A 22,144-nucleotide genomic window follows, 5' to 3' on the forward strand; every position below is an offset into this window, starting at 1 on the left:
GGGGGGCAGAATTCATTAGCTTACTCAGGGAGCTATGCCGGGAGAACCAAGTGCAAATAGTGTGGGAGGGGATAACATACAATAGGCCTGTATAGACCTACAGGGGTTTGAAACAAGGATGTCCTCTCTCTCCGCTGCTGTTCATGATCCACATGGCGGGGTTAGAAAGGAAGCTAGAAGTCAGTACGCTGGGGTTCGACTTATCCTACATGAAAAACGGGCAGGTGGTGGAACAACGGGTTCCGGGACTAATGTATGCAGACGAAATATTGTTGATGGCGGACAACTGGATACGCATGCAGGGCTTGATGGATATATGCGGTGAAGAAGCGACGCACATAGGGCTATTCCGGGGATAATGGTCTTCAACGACGGCGTTGAACACAAAACAGTATCAGTGCAGCAATGCCATTAGTGAAAGAGTAAAAATATTTAGGAGTATGGCTGAACGACAGCGAAGATTACAAGCACGCGCATAAGGCTCACCTTAAGACGAAAGGACGACGGAACGCGGCTATAATGAAACATAGATCACTCTGGGGATACAGCAAATACTAGGTGGTAAGGGCAGTCTGGAAAGGGGTCATGGTACCAGGATCAACTTTCGCAAATTCAGTTCTGTGCATGAAACCAGAGACCCAAGCGGGCCTGGAGGTAAATCAGAGGGTGGTAGGTAGGCAGGCCTTAGGGGCCCACAGCAAAACTACAAATGAAGTGGTACAGGGGGATATGGGCTGGTCGTCTTTCGAGGCGAGGGAGGAACAGAGCAAGATAGTTGGAGGAGCGACTTCGTGACATGTATGTACCTGTTTAAGTACCTGTATATGAAGATCGTGGACACGCGGTGGAGACGGAGGACCGGACAGCTGACCAAACGGTACGGAAAGTCTGTAGGCGAAAGTGGGGTTTACATAACAGTTAAAAAGCAGGTAAAGGCAGCAGAGACCACAAAGTGGACACAGAGAATGGAAGCGAAAAAAATCCTGGAGACTTATAGGGCAGAGAAACGGGAAATTAAAAAGGAGGGATTCTATGGTAATACCAGAGGCAGTGCATTGCTCTTCGAGGCACGAGCGGGGTTCCTGTGAACCAGGGCATACACGGGTAGCTACAGGCAGCAGGATGAAACTTGTGCGCGCTGGGGCAGTGATCGGGAAACTATGGACCATATTGTCAGGGGCTGCACAGAGATACGACAACCGCGGGGTGAGGGGGAAACAAGGCTGGCGGAGGCTTTAGGATTTGGGGCGAGGGTAACCTCAACTTCAAGGCCATAGAGGTGACGAAGAGGCTACTAGAGTGGTGATGGAGGAAAAGTAGGGAAGAGATAGGTACGTAGGTGGAGTAATCATACGGATGAGAATTTATAACAGCCGGAGGAAAAAAAAGGGGAGGTGGAAGCGATGAGGTTAAAATAGGGAAGAGGGGGAGATGGGAAGGAGGAAGCAAATCTATTAGGTTAGCTAAGAGTAGGGCAACTAAGCTTAAAGAACAGGCGAGTGGGTTGCTGACAACCGACGCCCCGATTCAAAGGGAGAGCCACTAATCATCATCAGCATTATTTGTAACGGCACTGTACATTCACCTCGCCAAAAATGAAATAGAAAAAAATCTTTATGGAATTTTCGGGCGACTCTTCTTTGTTCGCATGTCTTCCCAGGTTGTTTTCTTCTCTTTTCCCACCAACATTTCAACATTGTTTTACTAACCTCGACTGCTGTCCAATTCACTTTTCCGCTAACCTTAAAGCCAAGGGCCTCCGGAAGCTGGATGGCTCCCTCACTGAGGACTGGACGGATACTTTTGCACTCCGCTACAATATGTCGGAGGGTTTCTGGCTCCTTTCTACAGCCTGCGCATAGTTCTTCCTGTACCGGTTGGCGGACAAACGTTTTTGTCCGCAAGCAACCCGCCCGGGCTTCAAAAAGCAATGCACTCCCTTTGGTATTATCAACGAACTTTTCCCTCGTGATTTCCCGCTTCCCGGTCCCGTAGACATCTACAGATTTCTTTGTTTCCATCGTATTTTTCCAGGCCGTTGTCTCTAATTCTTTTACTTTATTTTTTATTGCTTTGGTCATTTCCCTTGCACTTCCAGGTTTCGTATACTTTGTCCTGAGCCGTCTGGTTCTTTTCCTCCACTGTGTGCCCACGCTTTTCATGTAAAGATACCGTAACACTCTGGTCGCCCGTCTCTGGTCATCAATATTTAGAAGTCGTTCTTCAAAACATATTTGGCTCTGTGCTTCTCCCTCTTCAAAGGAGGCCCATCCTATGTATCTCTGCACTGCCCCATTTGTTGTTTTACGGCGTGCTCCTAATGCCAATCGACCTACTGCCCTCTGGCTTACTTCTAGCTGGTGAGTGCCGGCACATCCCCATAGTGTTTTGTGCTTCATGATACAGGCGTTTCGTTTTCTTTCCATTTTAAATGCTCCACATGAGTTATTAAATACACGTGACCTTCGTTTATCCATACGCCCAGATATTTGTATTTCGTTACATACGGTATTGCTGCTTGTTGAAGGAATACCCATTCGCTACGGGCGTCGTCATTAAAAACCAGAACTCCCGGCTTTGCTGCGCTAAACTCTAACCCCCGTGCAGTGGCTTCTTCCTGCACATATCTGTGAGCTGTTGCAGACACTGTCAGCTATCTGCTAGCAGTACTACGTCATCTGGACATATCACTCCCGGGATACGTTGTTCCACTTCCTATCATTAATGGCTATAACAAATCTACTTTACTGTATTCAAGATTTCTTTCAAGTCTTGCCATGTACAGCATGAACAGCAATGGCGACAAGGAACAACCCTGCTTAAAACCTCTATTTGTTAATCCCGGTTCGGTGAACTTTAGGTCCTCCCAGGTAATTTTCACCTCGGTCTCATTGTAAATTCCCCGAAGCAGCTGTATAAATTTCTGGCCTTATCCATCCCGCTCGGGTAGGCTCCATAGACGTTGTCGTAGGCTCCCTTTATATCCAGGAGCCCTATCCATAGTGGTCGCTTTAGAGCCATTGACACCACTACGCATTGGGTTATAGGACGAATGAATTGTCCTCTTAGCGCCTATCTTATCTGAAGCCATTTTGTAGTTTTTCCTGTGTGCCGTTACCCTCTATCCACGCCTATAATTCCGCGTGTATGGCTTGCATTGCCAGCCTGTATGCCACTTAAGTAACTGTAGTGAAAATGGGGCGCCCTCTGATGGTGGGTTCGGGAGCCTGCCCTGCGTGACGCCGCCGCACAGATGACGAGGCTCAACTTAAAGCAGCTACGCTGCTAGGAGATGTTTTCTGGTCGGGCGCAACACCTCCCCAACTGGATATACTCCCCTCTTTGCGAGTTGGCACCCAGCCTCTGGATCCATTCGCGACACAGTACGCGTTTTGGGCTACACCGGATGTGTTCGTGTGTCGACGTACTCGCACATTTTATATTATTGGTGAAAGCCTTATATGTCTCATTAGAAGGTGACCTCAAACGACCCGGCATCGATACGAACAATATAAAAAACAAGGCCGAACGTTAGCCAAAGAACGACAGTCAAATTAAGAGATCATTAATTATATAAAGTTAATTCGTGTTTGATTAGTATTAGTATATGAGGGTAGTGATTGGCAATGTGGGATTAAGATGAATCAGTATGAATAAACGTAGATTAAAATGTGGAAGGATAGATGAATGATCAATTAGTGATTCACAGTAATGATTAGGTAGCTGGAATAAAATGAAATAAGATGAATTAAGGTGATAATTACGATGGACTAAATTAAGATAGATTAATGGGGATAAAGAAAGGTAAAATAGCAGGACCGCTGGATCGACGGGTGGCCGTTTGTATAACAGGTTCTCGACAAAACAGCGCGTCACGCTTTTCGCCTTCGAAGCACTTGAGCAGATTTAGCTGCCCGGAGAAATCCTTTTTTTTACTTTACTGCAAACTCTGTTACCTCTCTCTCTCCGCACAGGTGAAGGAGGCTCTATTACCTCTATCTAGAATGATCGCTTTCCTGGTCGTGAGCGGGATCCTGGTCGTGGTGGTCTCCTTGGCCTCCACGATCGTGTCCGTGTGCCGCTGCTTCTTCCAAAGCTGCGGGAGCGGCCCTTCGACCGTGGACTGCGACTCCCCGGAGTTCATTTGGTCTCGGAGCAAGTACAGCATCTCCCTACTCGGGGTATCCGTGCCGATGATGTAAGTCAGCGCGCCTCCTCAATTCCAGGATAACTCAATCTACACTAGTTGTGAAATTCCCCATAGGCAGCGCATACCAAAAAACGGTCCGCGGTTGGCCCATCTGCGCTCTGCTAGCAACCATATGTACGCTGATGGCAAACAGACAAAGACCTGACGTTCAGGAACGGCGGACGATCCTTACTGCGCATGCGCCAACTAGACATAAAAAAACAAAGAAAGCGACCTTTTTTTTGCCGGATGTGACGTCATGGTTTAAGAAAAACGGCAGCTGTTGTGTGGTTATTTCGCTATAATTTCGCTACGCTCTTCTCGTCGTGATTTTTGCCTGCGTTGCAGCGGTACATAGGTGTTTCGCTTGCTATTGTGATGAGGGCGCTCTCAAAAAACTTCTGGAGAGCATTTGCGGTGGTGTGCAACGTGTGATTGGGACGCTGAGTGTGTGCGACTGCCTAATTTGCGCTTAGTACGTTGCGACGGTGACCACGGGCGCTGTGCATCAGTTCTGCCGCCTCGATTTGCGAGAGTGATGAGTGCGTTCCCGACGAACGTCTGCGCTGTGCTTTATTAGAGCGCCGTGTTGAGGCCTCTGGGCGTTTCGTCCCCTACGTGCCGTGGCGAGAGGCAGCAACGCCTGTCACACGAGGGCACTGGGACGGCGCCTGACCACTCCCATTGTAACCAAGCTAGCCACTGCAAACGGTTCTGCGCGCATAACTTATTTCGCACGGGACTGCTACGTAGACCACAGGGCTGTGTTTTTATAACGGAGTTAACCTGTGCGACGTAACTTATAATTGTGTGTTCGGAGTCTTGAGGCAGGCAGGTAATCACCACTGCGAAGGTGTAGTAACTACCATGCTGAATACCACTGCGAAGGTGTAGTAACTACCATGCTGAATAATCTGCCTGCTAATCACTTCGTTGGTCTGAAACCTTAAGCCAGCTGATGATAGGACATGCAGCCCGGTCGGAGGTAGGGCTGCGCACAGGACAAAGGTTTTTTGTTGTTGTTACTAGCTGTAGGAACCAAGCCTCAATAATACACATCCAGGCCCCAAGTTGTGAATGAGAAAATGTTAACTAGTTGCGCTTAGCCCTGGTGCCAAGCATTTTTCTTTATGTGGGCCCTTCAAGTGACCGTTTTTAAATTTATCCCTTCTGGGGCACGTTCAAGCTGGTTACATATATAATTCCATGCATTCGACAGATGCTGAGCAGTTCACGTGTGCTGTCACAAGCCGCAGGACAATATTGTACTTCAGTTGGTACTTTTAGCAACAGGTCTTATGATGTGTAATGCTTTCAAATCCATTTCTTCTGTGTTTAGCAAGGCTAAAGACTTGTCTGCAGCAATCTTACCAGAAACAAGTTATTGCTTGTCAAACAGCACAAAAGTACTACTACAACTTAAAACTGCAATTAGGTAGGGATGAGGCTTTGCTTGTCAGTTTTCACTCTCCAGCAGTGATGGCAATGGCAGCTGAGTGTTTTTTGTTGGTACAAGGAGAGAGAGAAAGAGAGAGAGAGAGAGAGAGAGAGAGAGAGAGAGAGAGAGAGAGAGAGAGAGAGACCTTTTTATTAGGAGCATTGATCGGAAGATCATGCGGGAGTGGTTCCCTAATCACGGGAATCCATTGGCCGTCTTGACCATGGCTGCCCTCTCGACGAGAATGAGCTGACCCAGGAGGGAGGGGCTAGACAGCAGTGTCTTCCACTGCTCTTGGGGGTGGGGGGAAGGGAAGAAGATTAGGTGCGGCAATCCTGGCATAACTTTACATTCTACAATAATGTGCCTGAGTGCCCCTGGCTGCTGGCAGAATTTGCATCCGGCTGAATATTCACTTGGGTACATTAGGTTAAGTCGGGTGGGATGAGGATGTGTATTTGATTGAAGAAGTCGTCGCACAGTTATTTCCTGATCCTTTGTGAGGCTTGGATGTGGGAACGGGAACGTTCTCCTAGTAAGCCTGTAGTGCTGAGTAATCTCTTGGAATGTAGTGAGTAGGATATGCTCTACCGTACTCTCTAGGGCCTGGTTGGTCAGTACGCGGGCCTGTTAGTGAGCAAATTCGTTGCCCTCCATGGAGTGGTGGACAGGCGTCCACACAATTTGCACCTTTCGGCGGGGGGATTGACTTGATAATATTCGATATACTAGAGGGGCCACCCATCCCGATTGGTAACTTCGGTACGCTTCTTGAGAGCGGGCTGTGGTCTGCGTGAGCGCCAGCGAGATGGCTAATTCTTCCGCTTCTTTCGTTGAACTTGTTTTTGCAGTAGGACTTGTGGCCAGATCGTGCTTGGTCGTCACTACTGCCATCTTGGCCTTTCGTCCAGGGAGAGCTGCTGCGTCAGTATAGACCGTGTTTTGGTCTGCTCCATATACCTTGTTCAAGGCTTTAGCTCTTGCGGCCCACCGGCCTGTGTGGTGGACGGGGTGCGTATTCCTGGGTAAAGGATGAAAAGTGGCTTGCGCTCTCCAATGGTAAGGAAATTCTAATCCTTGGTTTGCAGTGTCGGAAGCCTATTTTATTTTCTCAAGGACTTTTCTTCCGGCTTGAGTCTTGGCTAGTATTGAGTTTTGGCTTGAGAGATGGCCTTCCATCAACTCGTGCAGCATATTGTGCAGGCCCATTCTCAGCAGCCTGTTGGTGGACGTGCTCATGGAAATGCTTAGGGCGTGCTTTGTTGCTGTCTGTATGAGTGTGCTAGTTTTGTTGGACACTATCTTGCTTAAAATCAAATATGGTATGATGTTGTTGATTCTCGAGAGCACAAATGCCTGAATAAGGCGAAGGCTGCCTGTTTCCTTGAGTCCCGCTCGTCTATTTGCCACTCTACGTATCATGTGAATGACCTGTTCAGTGGTTTTCGTCAGGCGTTGGATCGCGACGTTACTTTGGCCATCGGCTTGAATGTAGAGGCATTGGCAGGGCTTGATTGTATGTCCCTCCAAGATGTCTTCTGGCTCCTTCTGTTCCTACAAGGCCGCGCAATCAATGGCTCAGACTTTTTGGGCGAGCAGGTGAGGCCGCACCTTTTCACATATTGGCTGACGGCATCTGTTGCTTGTTGAAGTGTGTCCTGTATCCCTCCTATCGAGTCCGTGCCCGTTCAGAGGGTTATATCATTGGCATAGAGGGCATGGTTTAGGTTAGGAATACTGGCCGAGGAAGACCAATTAGGGTAATATTTAATAAAAAAGGGGATAAGACAGATCCTTGAGGCGTGCCGCAACTTGCTAGAATGACAGGACTGGAGGTGACGTCAGCTATTAGATGCGAAGCATCTCATGGTTGGGGCTATGTTCCTGCGTTAGAACGGTGGTTTGGGCTAGTTGGTGCATACTGAAATTCGAAACAGCGCAAAAAGACGGGACAAGAAAACGACGACACAAGGCGCTGAATAACAACTGGTTGGTTTATTGCGCGGCTTGCGAAATATACCCAGAAAAGAAGGCGAGAAGGAACACGATAAAAAAGAAGGAAGCACAAAAAAGAGCCAAGGCCAAGCCATGTTTGTTGGAAGTATGCGCCCCGCTCCAGGAAAAACCTTCCGTTCTCGTCCGCCCATTCCAAAACCGTGAAATGGAGCATTGCCTTTAATGCAATGCCTTAACTGCATTAAGGGGCTCCCTTAAGAGATCTTGCCCGCATGAAGTAGAGGCCAGTTTTGATTCGCAGGTTGTGAGGCTCTTGTCGGCAGGCTTCCAACCGGCATTGCTACGTAATTTAGCTGAAGTGTTGCTAGGGCAATTTCGCAAACGCAGCGAAGCTGGAGCGTTGAACGACAGGGCGGCAAAAATCGCTGTTGTTCCGTATGTGCATGGAGTTTCGTACATGTTGAAAAAGGTAGCGGGTCGCGCTGGTGTAGGAGTAGTGTTTTCAGCACCACACAAACTGGGTGGCCTTTGTAGGCGAGTGAACATAAATGAGCCAAGGGGCACCTTTTGCGAAATAGGCCACACAAAACCGTATGTAGAATGTATAGGTGCTCCGTTGTGTATGAAGTTCCCTTGTCTTGCGGGAAGACCTATATCGGTCAGACCGGGCGCTGTCTGAACGATCGTCTCCGCGAGCATGCAAAAACACTAAAAACGGGTACTGGCAGCAATCTTGCCACACATTGTCACGACCACGGCTGCTCGCCCAGATTCCATGATACCCGTGTTGCAATAACGTATAAGGGTCAGCGTGAGCGTGAGATCTATGAAGCCTACTTCATTCACAAGGCAGGCGGCGATTGTGTGAGTAAGCCGTCCATTGAATTACTAAATAAGAAAATCCGCTATCTGGATTCATAAAAAGCTTGACTGTTCAGGATGTCTTGCTTGCCTCGCGCCTTTGGAAACGTCTCATATCAGCGTTGCTACCATTTAATCAATGCACGTGTATCAATCCTGTATTTTGTGTGCAATGTTCGATGCGCTTCTTTTTTATCGTGTTCCTTCTCACCTTCTTTTCTGGGTATATTGCGCAAGCCGTGCGATAAACCAGCCAGTTGTTAGTCAGCGCCTTGTGTCGTCGTTTTCTTGTCCCGTCTTTTAGCGCTGTTTCGAATTTCAGAATTTCGCTATGTCCCTCCCTTGCCGTTGTCGTTGTTGCGCCGTCCACACCCCCACTGTGCGTGCTCGGCTTGCTGAACGCCCGGTTATGTCTTACCCTTCTAAGGCTCCTGGAGCGATAGTGTTGCCGGTGTCTTCCTGGGCCGGCACGAGACGAGCACGCTTCACGCGCCTTCGACGTTTCATCGTCGTCGGCAGCAGCGTGCTTCGGAGAGTTTCGGCGGGCCGTGATTACAAGCAGCCCACAACCATCCGGGGAACGTGCATCGACCTCATCTTCAGCAACTTTAGGGTTCATCCACTACAGCAGCCCTTGACTTTACATTTCACAGACCATAAGGCGGTCATAATCAAAGCGGAACGCCAACCGCAGCTCGACGTCACCTACGTTGAACATGATAATGATAATGCTTAAATAAACATCAACTCATACCACGTACGTCTCTCTCTCTCCCTCTCTCTCTCTCTCTCTCTCTCTCTCTCTCTCTCTCCCTTTAATGCCTCTCCACTCTAACACCCCCGCCCCCCTCCAATAAAATTACACCATCTTCCCGTAGGGGAACCCTGAGTAGTATGCGAAACAGCCATGGGGTCAACGCAATCTCCGATTTTGTAGTTCTGGTAAGTGAAAAGTGTGGTAGTTACCATGGAAACCAAACAGTAAATATAACGGTAGCTACATACCTCAACCTCGCGGAAACGACGAACCGAAAACTAATGGGCACTTGAATCGACCCCATGCCTGCTTCGCATACTACTCGGGGGTTCCGTATGGGAAGATGGTGTAATTTTTTTTAGTGTTGCTGTGTGGTCTGAGAGGAAGTCGGTTATATAGTCGTTGGTCCTCTGACCACACCCTGTGTCGTTGAGGTTCTTGAGGATGGTCTCGTGGGCAACGTTGTCGAACGCTCTTTTCAAGTCCAGAGCTAGTACCGTTACAGGGGAGCATCGCATGGCTGGGTTAAAAACTTCCTCTTTGAGTTGCAGAAGAACATCTTGAGTGCTGAGGTGTTTGCGGAAGCCAAACATTGTGTCGGAAATTTGTTTGGTTTTGTTTAGGTACTTTTTCAGGCGCCTGAGTACTATTCGTTCCATGATGTTCCCCGCGCAGGATGTGAGAGAGATTGGTCGCAGGTTTCTGATATGAGGTGACTTGCCAGGTTTCGGGATGAATCTTACTTCCGCTGCCTTCCACTGCACGGGGAGTTACCCTGTGGCCCAAAATTGGTTGAGGTGCTGAAGTACACTTTCGAGAGCTTGGTCACGTAGGTTATTAAGTAGTTTATAGGTGATGCCGTCCGGCCCTGATGCACCGTTTTTTTTGCTTTTGGCTATTGCTGATCGTAGTTCATGAAGTTCAATAGGTTAGTCTGGAGTTGGGTTAGGTGTATGGTGCAGGGTGGAAGGTCCAGTTCATTTTGAGATATCTGGTCTGTAGGTCTTGTAGAAGCTGATCGGTGGTGCTTCCTCTGTGGGTATTGATACAGTTGAACCTCGTTATAAGACATGGATGTAAGAGACAAATGGGTATAAGAGACACTATTCACCCACATGGTTGGCTGCCCTATCTTTCCCATTACAATGACCTCTTTTATAACAGACATCGGATGTAGAAGACAGTTGGTTATAAGGGACAAGTCATCCTTGAACTTTAATCAACAATCTCGCTTGTGACAGACATTGTAACTTCAGATGCAGTGCCACCAGTCACTAATTGCAGTTGCTTCCATTGTGGAAACACAGGTGGATGACAGACACCTGCAGTCGCTATTTATTATAATTTCAGCAACGCGCAGTGGTTCAGTCAGCTATGAAACGACGACGACAAGCCCTGCCAATGGAAATGCAACTTACAGAAGTGGTTGAAGCTTACTGCCATCCATTGGAGCGCGACCGCACATGCAGGCTCTCCCACTCGCGTAGCTCCCAATCAAGAATCATCGCAGATGTTGAGTCCTGCAAGCGTAATGAATAGCCTGAGCACACAGCGGAAGAAGCTGTGCGCTCTGGCTATACATCAGGCTCGTGAACTCAACATCTACGATTCATCTTTCGCAAACAGTGAAAGGAAAAAAACCTTGTAGAATCGGTTGTAAAAAACTGTAAATACAGTCATGAAGCAAACAAAGATTCAGAACTGTTTCATAAATTCTGGGGGCCAAACATAAATTAGAATGAATCTTTTGTAACATCCTGTAGCGTTCTTTTGAGCTTATTTTAGTCATTCGGTGCCCACATTGAACTAGGGTCTGATTAGTAAGGGAAAACATGGTCCCCTGCTTATAAGAGACATATCGTATAAGAGACAGATGCGGCTCCCCGGTACATGTCTCTTATAAAGGGGTTCAACTGTAGTGCAGGCCATGTTACGGTTGGTCTCACATCTTGCTAGTCAAGGGCTCGATGAGATGACGAAGGAGCGTCCAGGTCTTTCGGGTAGACAGGGTTCCCTGCAGGCCATCGCATGGCTGAATCCAATTATCTCTGCACAGTGACATGGCATACTCAGCTAGCTGCTTGCTTGTTGATCTCCACTGTTCGTTTGCGTAGCTTTCGGTTATGTCGTCACTTTTACCATCGTTTCGTGAGAGTGGAGTGGAGTATGTGGTTGCGATTGATTGCGTATGCCATTTGAGGTCTTCCATTGTTTCTGTGGCCCAGGTGTCATAGGTTGTCTCCGGATTAATTTCTTTCGCAGCTCGAGCTTTTCCTAAATTGGTCCCAGTTGACAAGTCTGGCCCAGCCGATGTGGGTCTAGTAGCTTTGTCCTTCAATAGTTATTTGAAGGATGTCAAGGTCTCAGCCAAGATTGGTGTTCGTACTGACCCAAGTAACGTCGAGGAACCCAGCCAGTAGTGAGAGGTCTGGAGTTGTGTCTCTCGCCGTACTGGTGCCCAGTCTGGTGGGGACATGGGGATCGTTTAGTGAAGTAATCCCATTCTGGTCTATGATATGGGCTAACTGTTGTCCTCACTTTGAATTGTACTTGTAGCCCCACATCTGATGAGGGGCATTAAAGTCCTCAAGGATGAGAACTGGTTGGTCCGTGGTTAGGTTTAGGGTTTCTTGGATGGTGTCTTGTAGTCCGGTGTGTTTAGCAGAAGGTCGGCAATACACGTTCAAGATAAACAGATTGCGTTTTTTTCTTGTAGCACGGGAGTGAATTTCAACCAATGCGTCCTCACAGCCCGTCTGAGCCGTGAGATGTTGCGTTGCTGCTATATTATTCTTGATTAAGGTGTCTGTTGCCTTTCCTGAAGGGTCTGAATAGGTGATGTAGCCAGGAAGGTGAGTTTTGCCATTTATCTCTTGCAGAGCTATTATATCTGGTTGCGGGTCTAAAATTCTGATATATTGCTGAAGTTCTCCCATCTTCGCCGTGGACCCATGGCAGTTCCATTGTAGGACTGTCGTCAGGTCTGTTTGTTTATTGTGGGGGGCCATCTTGAGAAGTAGGGTTGTGTGTTCAGACATCCGAGTTGGTTTTAGCGTACGGGGTGGCACGGTGGGACGAGCGATAAGTTAGCAAGGCTTCATTTATGTTGGCTTCCAACGTGCAAAATCTAGCGGCTTGGTTCTGTTTATCCTCCTGATTGGCTTTGCGAATTGCTTCTACGCTCTCAGAGATACGCATGATGGCTTCTTGAAATTGTTTATTTATATCATGTTGCGCTGTGTTCTGTGCTGAGGTGAGATCTGAGAGCATACCTGTTTCCATGTCTTCTTGATGCTGGAACTGATTGTTAGGATGGGCTGGCTGCTCCTCCTGGCCTTCTTTCTTTGCCTTTTTGCGCTTGCCGGAATGGTCGCGTGGTTGTGCCTGCTCCACTGTCTCCAGGCGAGGACAGCTTCCCTTTTTTATATATATTTAGAGGTGTGTGATTATCTTCGCGTCTGTGAATTGAGCCCAAGAAGTTAAACTTGGCTGTGAATTGAATAAAATGTTTTTGAATACGAATAGTAAAAGCTGGCTGCGAATTGAATATTTTCAAACCACATTACCTTTGCTTTGGTGTTTCTATAGTGTATAAAATATAACTACATAACAAAAGACAGCTTAGGCAGTCAGAACTAGACACATTTCAGGTATTCGTGCTTGACATGCAAAAAATTTAATGTAACAGAAAATGAAAAATCGACACGCAAAGCAGTCACTAGCAATAGCTTAATGTGGGCCATTTGGTTCGACATGATCACGGGTTTAAAGGCGCAAGAAAAATGCGGGTGTCCGCGAGGACACTCTCTTTCGAGAGTTCTCTTCTTGATAGAGGAGACAGGATTACTGGGAAGCATGGTGGTAGAGGTGAGTGTGGCAGGCATCAAGGGTTTCTTATGAGTCATTAGTGGCTCAAGGGTTTCTTATGAGTCATTAGTGGCAGACGTCCCTGGGTTTTGTGCTTAAATATGCATCGAAACAGTGAACTGAATGAAGGTGGCTACGCAGGCTAGTAGGGACTTCATCGTGGAAATTTTGGTCAAATGTCAAGCATGACTCAAGGAAAGGAGTGAAGAGCTTCATCAAGGAAACTTCATTTCCCTCTGAGAGTGATTACAAAGTAAACAAAACCCTCATGTGACACTGGTTTAAGACCACATGTAAAAAGCAATTACAGCTGCTGCACACTTCACACTAATCATTCAATCATCTACAGTGCATCTGTCTCCCATCTATCACATAGGCCTCAAAGATTTCTCGTTTCTGTTTTGTGCCATACAACTTCAGCACTCTCGTCGTATCAAATTCTGGCATGAAGCCACCTGGCGTGCATTGAGTCTTGGAGTGGAGCACCAAATCAGTTTGTGTTCCATTTATCAGCAATGCGGCATGCTCCCACCACCGCCTGTTAGGGCAGTGCCTTGTCTGTGACTTTCAGTACATGATCATGGTGGCGGGCTGTGTAGCCACAGTATGAACAAGTTACAAGAATTAGTGTCCAACGTTTCTCTGTAAATCGCATTTGAGAATGTTAACTGCCGCATTTGGTGCGGGGTCCCGTTACGGTTATCAAAATTTGTCGCTGTGTAGGATAAAGCAGAGCACGAGGAAGGCTGATAGCAGAAGCACAAACGGGCACCAAATATGGTGGTGGGCGAAATCAATATTTTCACAGACCGAACGGTGCCCTCTCAACACCTACGTGCAAGTTGGTCTAACTGGGAGTACACAATACCTTAGAGAAACTGCACGAAGCTTATCATTACTCACAAACCTCCCGCCTCAACAGACGAGACACCCTTGAACTCCTCGGGTATCCAGTACCGACCCAAGAACAGCTACAACGTGTGCCCCTCCACATCCGTCAACACATTTGTGCAGCTCCCATGCCGCGATATACGCATCAATACGCTCGTCAAGAAAGTAAGACCCTGGAGACCAACGAAACTAACGTGGATAATTACAAACTTTTCATTTCTGCGCGCCAAGAGCCCTCTGCAATGATTTAACAAGAATATGCAGCAGGACCATGACCTCCTGAATATAATGTTCCCGAGCTTATGACAGCACGCAGCGATTACAAGACACGGGGTTCGACGAACCAAAGCGACGCGCAGGAATCACCTTCGTAGGTCGCAATAGTCTTGTCTTGTTATTTCTTAGTCAACGACCGTGTGGTGTGCGACAAGAGTTTCGTGCGAACGATCATTCGCGGCTGTTCACGATAGCAGCGCCGTTTGAAGTTGAAGCTGGCTTAAGGTTTCAGACCAACGAAGTGATCAGCAGACAGATTATTCAGCATGCTAGAGAGTGAGAAACATCTTTAATGGGCAAGTGAGGTCAGCCAGGCGGGGCGCCCGACTTGCTACACCAAATGGAGGTGAAGGTGTGACGAAAAGTTACTACATCTCACACTTCGCAATGCTTAAACGTTACTTGCCTGCCTCACGACTCCGAACACACAATTACAGTTTACGTCACACAGGTTAACTCCATTATACTGGGATAAAAACACAGCACTGTGGTCTATATAGCGGTGCGGTGCGAAATAAGTTATGCGCGCAGAGTCGTCTGCAGTGGCTAGCTCAGTTACAATGAGAGCGGTCATGCATCGTCCTGCTACCCTCGTGTCACCGGCGTTGCTGCCTCTCGCCACTGCACGCAGGCGACAAAACGCCGAGCGGCCTCATCACGCTGCGCAGAAGTTCGTCGGGAGCGCACTCATCACTCTCGCAAATCGAGGCGGCAGAACTGACGCAGAACGCCCGTGGTCTCTGTCGTAACGTACTACGCGCAAATTAGGCGGCCGCACACACGCGACGTTCCAATAGCACGCTGCACACTACCGTAAGTGCTCTCCAGAAATTCTTCGGGAGCGCCCTCATCACAATCGCCAGCCAAATACCTATGCACAGCAGCAACGGCAGACAAAAATCACGACGAGAAGAGCCCAGCAAGGTAACCATGCAACCGCTGCCAATTTTTTAAAATCATGGCGTCACATCCGGCAAAAAAAAGGCCGCTTTTTTGTTTTTTGATGTTTGGTTGGCGCATGCGCAGTAGGGCTCGTCCACCGTTCCTGAACGCCAGGTGACAAGCAGGAATGCTGCTGCTGCTGCTGCTGCTGCTGCTGCTGATGATGATGATGATGATTAAGGCCTCCCCTTTGAATCGGGGTGATGGCATGCACCGTCTAGGCGGCAAGCCGACTAGCCTGCCATCTGCCGACAGAAAGTTGAAGTAATTCTCAGCAGCTTTCAGTTTCTGCCTTAGGTTATAAAAGAAAAACCGCAAAACTCAAGTGAATATCGATTAGTTTAATGCGTCTTAATTTGAAAAGCAAGCTTTATTTTATTAAGTTGCGTTATAACGTAAATGTTAGGCAAAGTTCATTCTTGGTCCCCCAGGTGCCGCGCCAGGTGCCGCGCCGTTCAATAAAACAGGCGTGCTCGGAGGCGGAGTTTCGAAACTGGTTCATATTGAAGAACTCTGCTCAATTGCGGAGTTTTCTGGTGGACTTCCAAGGGTGTTTGGAGAGACGTGGATGGGCGCTGTTTGTCGACTCGCGAAGTACTACCGAAGCAATCGTGCGTGTACAGTCACTGGTACACTTATTTATGGTCCTGGCTTTTGTTCTGCTGCGTGCAACTGCCCTGCAGAAGATCCGATACAACAATGCGAGTTGGTATAGAAATTGGTGGAGAACGCGGCAAAGGTACCTTTTTCTTCGTCGCCAAGGTTTGAAAAGGCAAACGGAAATATAGTAGTTCGTAGCATTTTCTGTCGAGTACCGCCCACAACAGGGAGCGCGTAACGGCCTGCAGTTGCACATAAATTCAGCGTTAGCGGAAGTCACAAATTTAATCGCTATAAATGCGGAAGTTGGGATAATTGGTTAAACGGAATTTCGAAATCCCGAAAATACGAAAAATACAAACGATAAAAATCCCACTAAATAAAGTCGCGAAAGTAAAAATGTGTAACTGAAAAATGTCATCCAAAATACCTGGACTCATTTAAAAAACGCACTGAAAAGGATATTGGAAGTGCGAATAGAAAGACAACAAAAATGAGCCAACCGTGAAACGTTAGTAACGCTGCGTATTTCCACAAGAATGCATCATTGGCGGAAGTAACGCATTTAATCGGCATAATAGATTAAATGGAGAAAATTGGTTGAACTGAATTTCGAAAAATAAAAAAAGTACAAAATATCAAAATATAATTTTACAAAAACAAACTGGCGAAAAAAATATGCATGTGCATCTTAGAAATATGCATCTTAGAAAGTACGGAAAGCCCGCGGGAAAACGTTGCAAGGTCGAATAAAAAATCGTGAAAACAGACCAATCCTTCTACTACACCTTGAATCAGGCGAAGAACACATCAGTTGCGAAGGAAAGACGCTGAATTGCTATTATGATGTAAATTTGGATGATTGGCAACAAGAAACAAAAGAACACTGAAAATGAAAAAATAACCTACCATATTTGGCTACTCATTGCCACACCTGGCTGTGAAATACTCTCAATGAATACAAGCCGCATAAGAGTGCTAAGGATTACGAGACAATTCTCTGTATTTCTGCAGAGTTTTTTTTACGCGTGATCGGAAATGCATCTCCCGGTGTTTTGTGCCGTCGGTAAGAGTCCGTGGCTGCAATGAACGTTGTTAGCAAACGTGCTTTTGCCATAGTGTGAATCCTCTCAATCATACAGACAGAGAAAACATTATCGACGCATCTGCTCACTTCCCTGAAGATGTCTTCGAAGGACGATTGTCTTCTCCTGTTTCTACCACGTAAATGACTCTCCTCTCCCCCGCCAACATCGCATGCGCGCTTCTCTTCCCTTTCCATGCTCACAATAAGCACTGCGGAGGCTTGCTAAAGTCAAACCATTTTCCCCGCGTTCCAGTGTTCGCGCCATCTACTGGAACATTTTGCTGTTGAACTTAGAACACTGCCAGGAGGTCCAGGCTTGCGCTAGCTCTTGTATTTTTGGGTACAAATATTGTTTTCAACGCGCATTTTTATTAACTGTAGAAAATATCAGACACATTTATTCTCAAATAGAAGAACACTGCGAGGACCAGTTGTGCGTTGATGACATGCCTGTAAAATGCCTGATGTTTTCTTTTTGCTTAACAAGATTGACAAGTACGAGGTATGTTTCCATAAAGCACCCAAATATGTCAAATACGGCTCTCTGCTACTCAAATATAGCGTCTGCCGCAAGTATTTCGACGTTTGCTGAGAGTGTGGCAAAATAGGACATAGGAGGATGTTTGTCTCTTCCCAGATTCAAAAGTTTGCATTGCATGCGGCGAAGCTGACCATAACGCCGATCATGCCCGCCATTGCAAACCTCGTTGCCACCTGTGTAACGGTAGTCACGTGACTGGGGCGAAAGAGTGTGCAAACAGGTGCAAGATTCCATATATTGTAAAGCGAAGACAATGTGAGCGCAAGCTGCAAGATGACCAACAGCGTCAATAACAGCTGCGCAAACCCCCGGCTCTAGATGACATTGATGCTTGAGCGGCTGCTGTAGTCAAAACGACCTAGGAAGTGACGCAAGAAATAGAGACTGCGGACGATATCCCCCAACTGGATAGTCGCCTGGCGCACTTATTGGAAGCTAAGAAATGCATCAAGGCTAGATGGCAGAACAACGCCTTAACCATCGCCTCCGAAAAAAAGGTGGCAACTCTCAATCGACAAATCGAAGCCCACTGTAAGGTGTTATGTGCGCAATAGTGACACGAGCAGTATGCGGAGGCAGACGGGAACTTTATAAGAGTAAGACTTGAAACTTGCACCGGCATCTTCTCGATAACACCAAGACGAAGAGCCATCATCAGAACACGTTACTCCACAAAGCATTGGTGGTCATTTGGAAAAGCGAAGTAGAGAGAGGACTGGACGAAAAGTACTTACCCGTAACACCCACCGACGACCACCTGGTATACGCCGGAATGGATAACGCTGACCTCGACCGAGACATCGAAACATGGAAAGTTCGGGCTGCATTACTAACCCTTAACTCTAAGTCAACAGCCGTTCCCGCCGGGTATCGAACAGGGCACTAAAAAATTTCAACATTTCTGCAATTGGCGCCCTTACGAGATACTTCAACGTCTGCTGGAGCAAAGGCCGATTTAATCGCCAATGAAAGACTGCTAGGACCATCCTGATACCGAAACCGGGAAAGCCGCCTAGCATCGAACACCTACGTCCCATTTCCCTTCCTCAAGTATTGGCAAGGTCTTCGAACATGTTCTTATGAACCGCTGGTAACGGTATCTAGAGGAAAACGCACTCTACCCGAACACTATGGGGGGATTCCGTGAAAAGCTCAGCACCCAGGACGCCATGCTACTCCTCAACCGGGGAATTGTCGACAACACCACTACCCGGGATAATCGAGCAATTCTCGGACTCGATGTACAAAATGCTTTCGACAAAGTGGAGCATTCTACGATCCTACAACAAATGCCCAACCTCAACATGGGTCAACGATCCTACAACTACATCAGAAATTTTCTCACGTGAAGATAAAACCAGATCTGTGCGGGCCAAATAGTGTTACCGGAGAAACAACTGGGCAGTGCGGGAACACCGCAAGGCTCCGTTATCTCTCCGCTACTTTTTAATCTAGTCATGATCGGTGTAGCCAACCGCCTAGAACAAGTGTAAGACGTTCGGCGCACCATATACGCTGACAATGTTACCTTATGGGTGACAGGAAGAAGTGATCGTCACATTGAAGAAGCGCTACAGGAAGCTGTCAATGTGATATAGGAGCAACTGGACGGTACGGGCCTCATATGCTCCCCGTCCAAATCTGAGCTACTGATCATCCCACCTTCCAGTCGACGTAAAAAGGACTATACACACAAGATGGAAGTGCATATGAAAGAAAGGCAACTTATTCCTGAAGTGTCCAAGATCAGGATACTATGAATGCTCCTTGAACGGGGTTGTGGCAACGGAGCGACGGTGACCAAGATTGCAGCCAAGGCAGTCTCCGCTGATCTGGCGTGTTTCTAATAGAACAGCAGGCATGAAGGAGAAGTCTCCTATGCCTCATTCAATCCTTTGCTATCAGCAATATCGCCTATGTTGCTGCCTTTCACAACTGGCGCAAACAAGAGCAAGACCGAATCAATGCTACTATCCGTAAACTCTACAAGATCGCATTGGGTCTCCTACAAAGTGCGAGCACCGAAAGGCTTCTTGCTCTAAGGGTGCACAACACCCTAGATGAAATAGCTGAAGTACAACGCGTCGCTCAACTTGAACGACTGTCTGCAACACGAGCTGGACGTTACACACTACAAAGAGCCGGCCTTACACCATCAAGCGACCCACAGCTCATGAACGAAAGTTTACCAGATACACTTCGACAGCACTTCGTCGTATCACCACTACCTCGCAACATGCATCCTGAGCGTAATCGGGAACGACGGCTCGCCAGGGCGCAAAACTTGATCGACATTCATGGACGGGACAACGGAGCAGTGCATGTCGATGCAGCCCATATAAAGCACAAAATATACGTTGCCGCGACGATGCCTGCTACTACGGGAGTACTTCAATCAGCAGCCAGCGTTCGAATACCTACAATTCCCCAGGCAGAAGTCGCCATCGCCTTGGCCATCACAGATCCCCAGTGTACAACGGTTCTCAGCGACTCCAAGACTGCAATCCTCCACTACGCCAGGAACACTGTGTGTGCAGAAGCTGCTCGCATCCTTCGCGGTGTGCGAACCAGTGATCGTGCCATCTACATCAAATGGTTCCCTGCCCACATGGGCATGAGGTCTCGGGGAAGGGCAACCCTAATCATAATGAGACAGTCCACTCTGCAGCGCGAGATATAGCTTGCCGCACCGCAGGGAACGACTGCACTGACGCCTCAGAGTCATACGATACGGGCAAGGAACTCCGGTTAGCCTACAGTGAAATTGTACAATGGAACCACAACAGTAGAAGATCTATGCCTCCCGCACAACCGGGTCTAACCCATACGGAGGCGGTCCTCTTTCGTCAACTGCAAACTGACTGTGTTCTTACCCAAGTCCTTGCCCGGTACGTATGCCCAGAGGTGTACGCCACGGACATCTGTCGTCTATGCCAAGAAGCATGAGCTACCCTGGTACATCTACTATGGAACTACCAGCCTCCTACTACCACCACTATGACGTTCCCGCCGCAGTTTGAAGCTGCGATGGGAAGCGAAGACTACGAGACACAAGCCCGGGCCACTAGACTACTCAACAATGCACTAGACCAACAGAGGCGGCTCGCCATCCAGAGAGGATTACCCGTGGCACCGCCCAGGAAAATACCGGACACCACTGTTACTTGGGTTTGACAGTGCCTGGGACAACTACATCCCCCTCACCGGATGGCTGAGCGCTGGTCACTCACTTGCGCCCCTAACAGAGTAGCCTTCCCTTGACTCGCTCTTGGGTGCTCTAATCAAGTTCTCACTCACTCACTCACTCACTCACTCACTCACTCACTCACTCACTCACTCACTCACTCACTCACTCACTCACTCACTCACTCACTCACTCACTCACTCACTCACTCACTCACTAAGTTCAGATTTAGTGGTTTGGTTTTGCTTATATAAACAAGATTTTGCCGAAATAAACTTCTCGTTCAAAAATTCTTTTAAAGTTTTTGCTGGGTGGCTGAATCGAGGGACAGACAGACAGACAGACAGACAGACAGACAGACAGACAGACAGACAGACAGACGGACAGACAGACAGACCCAAACTTTCGGGTTCAAGTAGCCGAAGAAAGTCTCGTCTGTAATAATGTCGCGGGCGCGAGAATACACTTTGCTGGGCAACGCCTTAGACAGCCGGTCTGTGGCGCTGCAGGCGGACCCTTCGAAGCGCGTCGTCTGCTACTCCGCATTACCAAGACGCGCCCGCTAGCTCTAGCGCGTATTAAAATGGCTTTCCATAACCTTCAGTACACTAACGTTGATTATTCACATCGCGGTGTGTGATTCTCGATTATACAAGTTCTCACAAACACCCGTGGCGGAATTTTAAGTTGTGTGCGTTTAGAAAATGCCCAATTCGCGTCCGTTTCAGTAGTGACCTAGTTTCTCTTGCGAGGCCTCTCACCAACAGATGTGCTGCGTCACATCTAGTCGTATGCTTTCAGCGAATCAAAGCTTGCTCGAAACGGACACTTTAAACAGGCACAGAATGAACAAATCTCAGAATTTAATTCCATCGCAGGATCACTCTGTGCAGGAGCAACAAGGCATCTAAGTTTCATCAATGCCAAAATGATGGAAACCTCGTTTTAAATAATTTCTCATCTGCCCTCCCACCGCGGCCAGGCTGGCTACTTCGCGTGAGGAAATCGTGGCACGACTTGCTTAGGGCTCCAAGATGACACTCTGGTGGGGGTCCCTGGTCCCTCTCAAGACGCTCGCACGGTCAGTAATGGCCGTGCTAATAACACCTATTCCAACATGGCACTAACCCCTCTTCTCTTACGCAAGTCGGCACACCGAATTACAGCTCCCTTATCCAGCGCCTCCGTTATTTTAATCGTATATGCAGCCCAAATCTGGTACATTTGATCTGGAATCATTACACCAAAACTGCTGACGGCATGTCCGAGGGGATGTTCAGAAAGCTTGACTGGGAAAACAGGATTATGGATAGACTAAGAATACTTGAGCAATTCAACATTTGCAGACGACGCAGTCTTGCTAAGTGAGACTTCCGAACACGTGCAAGAAATGATTGAGGAACTGCAATCAGAAACACGGCTGTGGAGCTAAAAATAAATATAAATCGATCTAAATTAATGATGAATAAACATGCCAAAATGCCGTTCAGCATAGGTGACGGTACGCTAAAGCAAGTGGAAGAATATAACTACCTCGGACACGTTGTGAGTCTGA

The sequence above is a fragment of the Haemaphysalis longicornis genome, unplaced genomic scaffold (assembly GCF_048455015.1).
Source record: "Haemaphysalis longicornis isolate Haplotype H1 unplaced genomic scaffold, Haemaphysalis longicornis Haplotype H1 scaffold_5, whole genome shotgun sequence".
Classification (NCBI taxonomy): Eukaryota; Metazoa; Arthropoda; class Arachnida; order Ixodida; family Ixodidae; genus Haemaphysalis; species Haemaphysalis longicornis.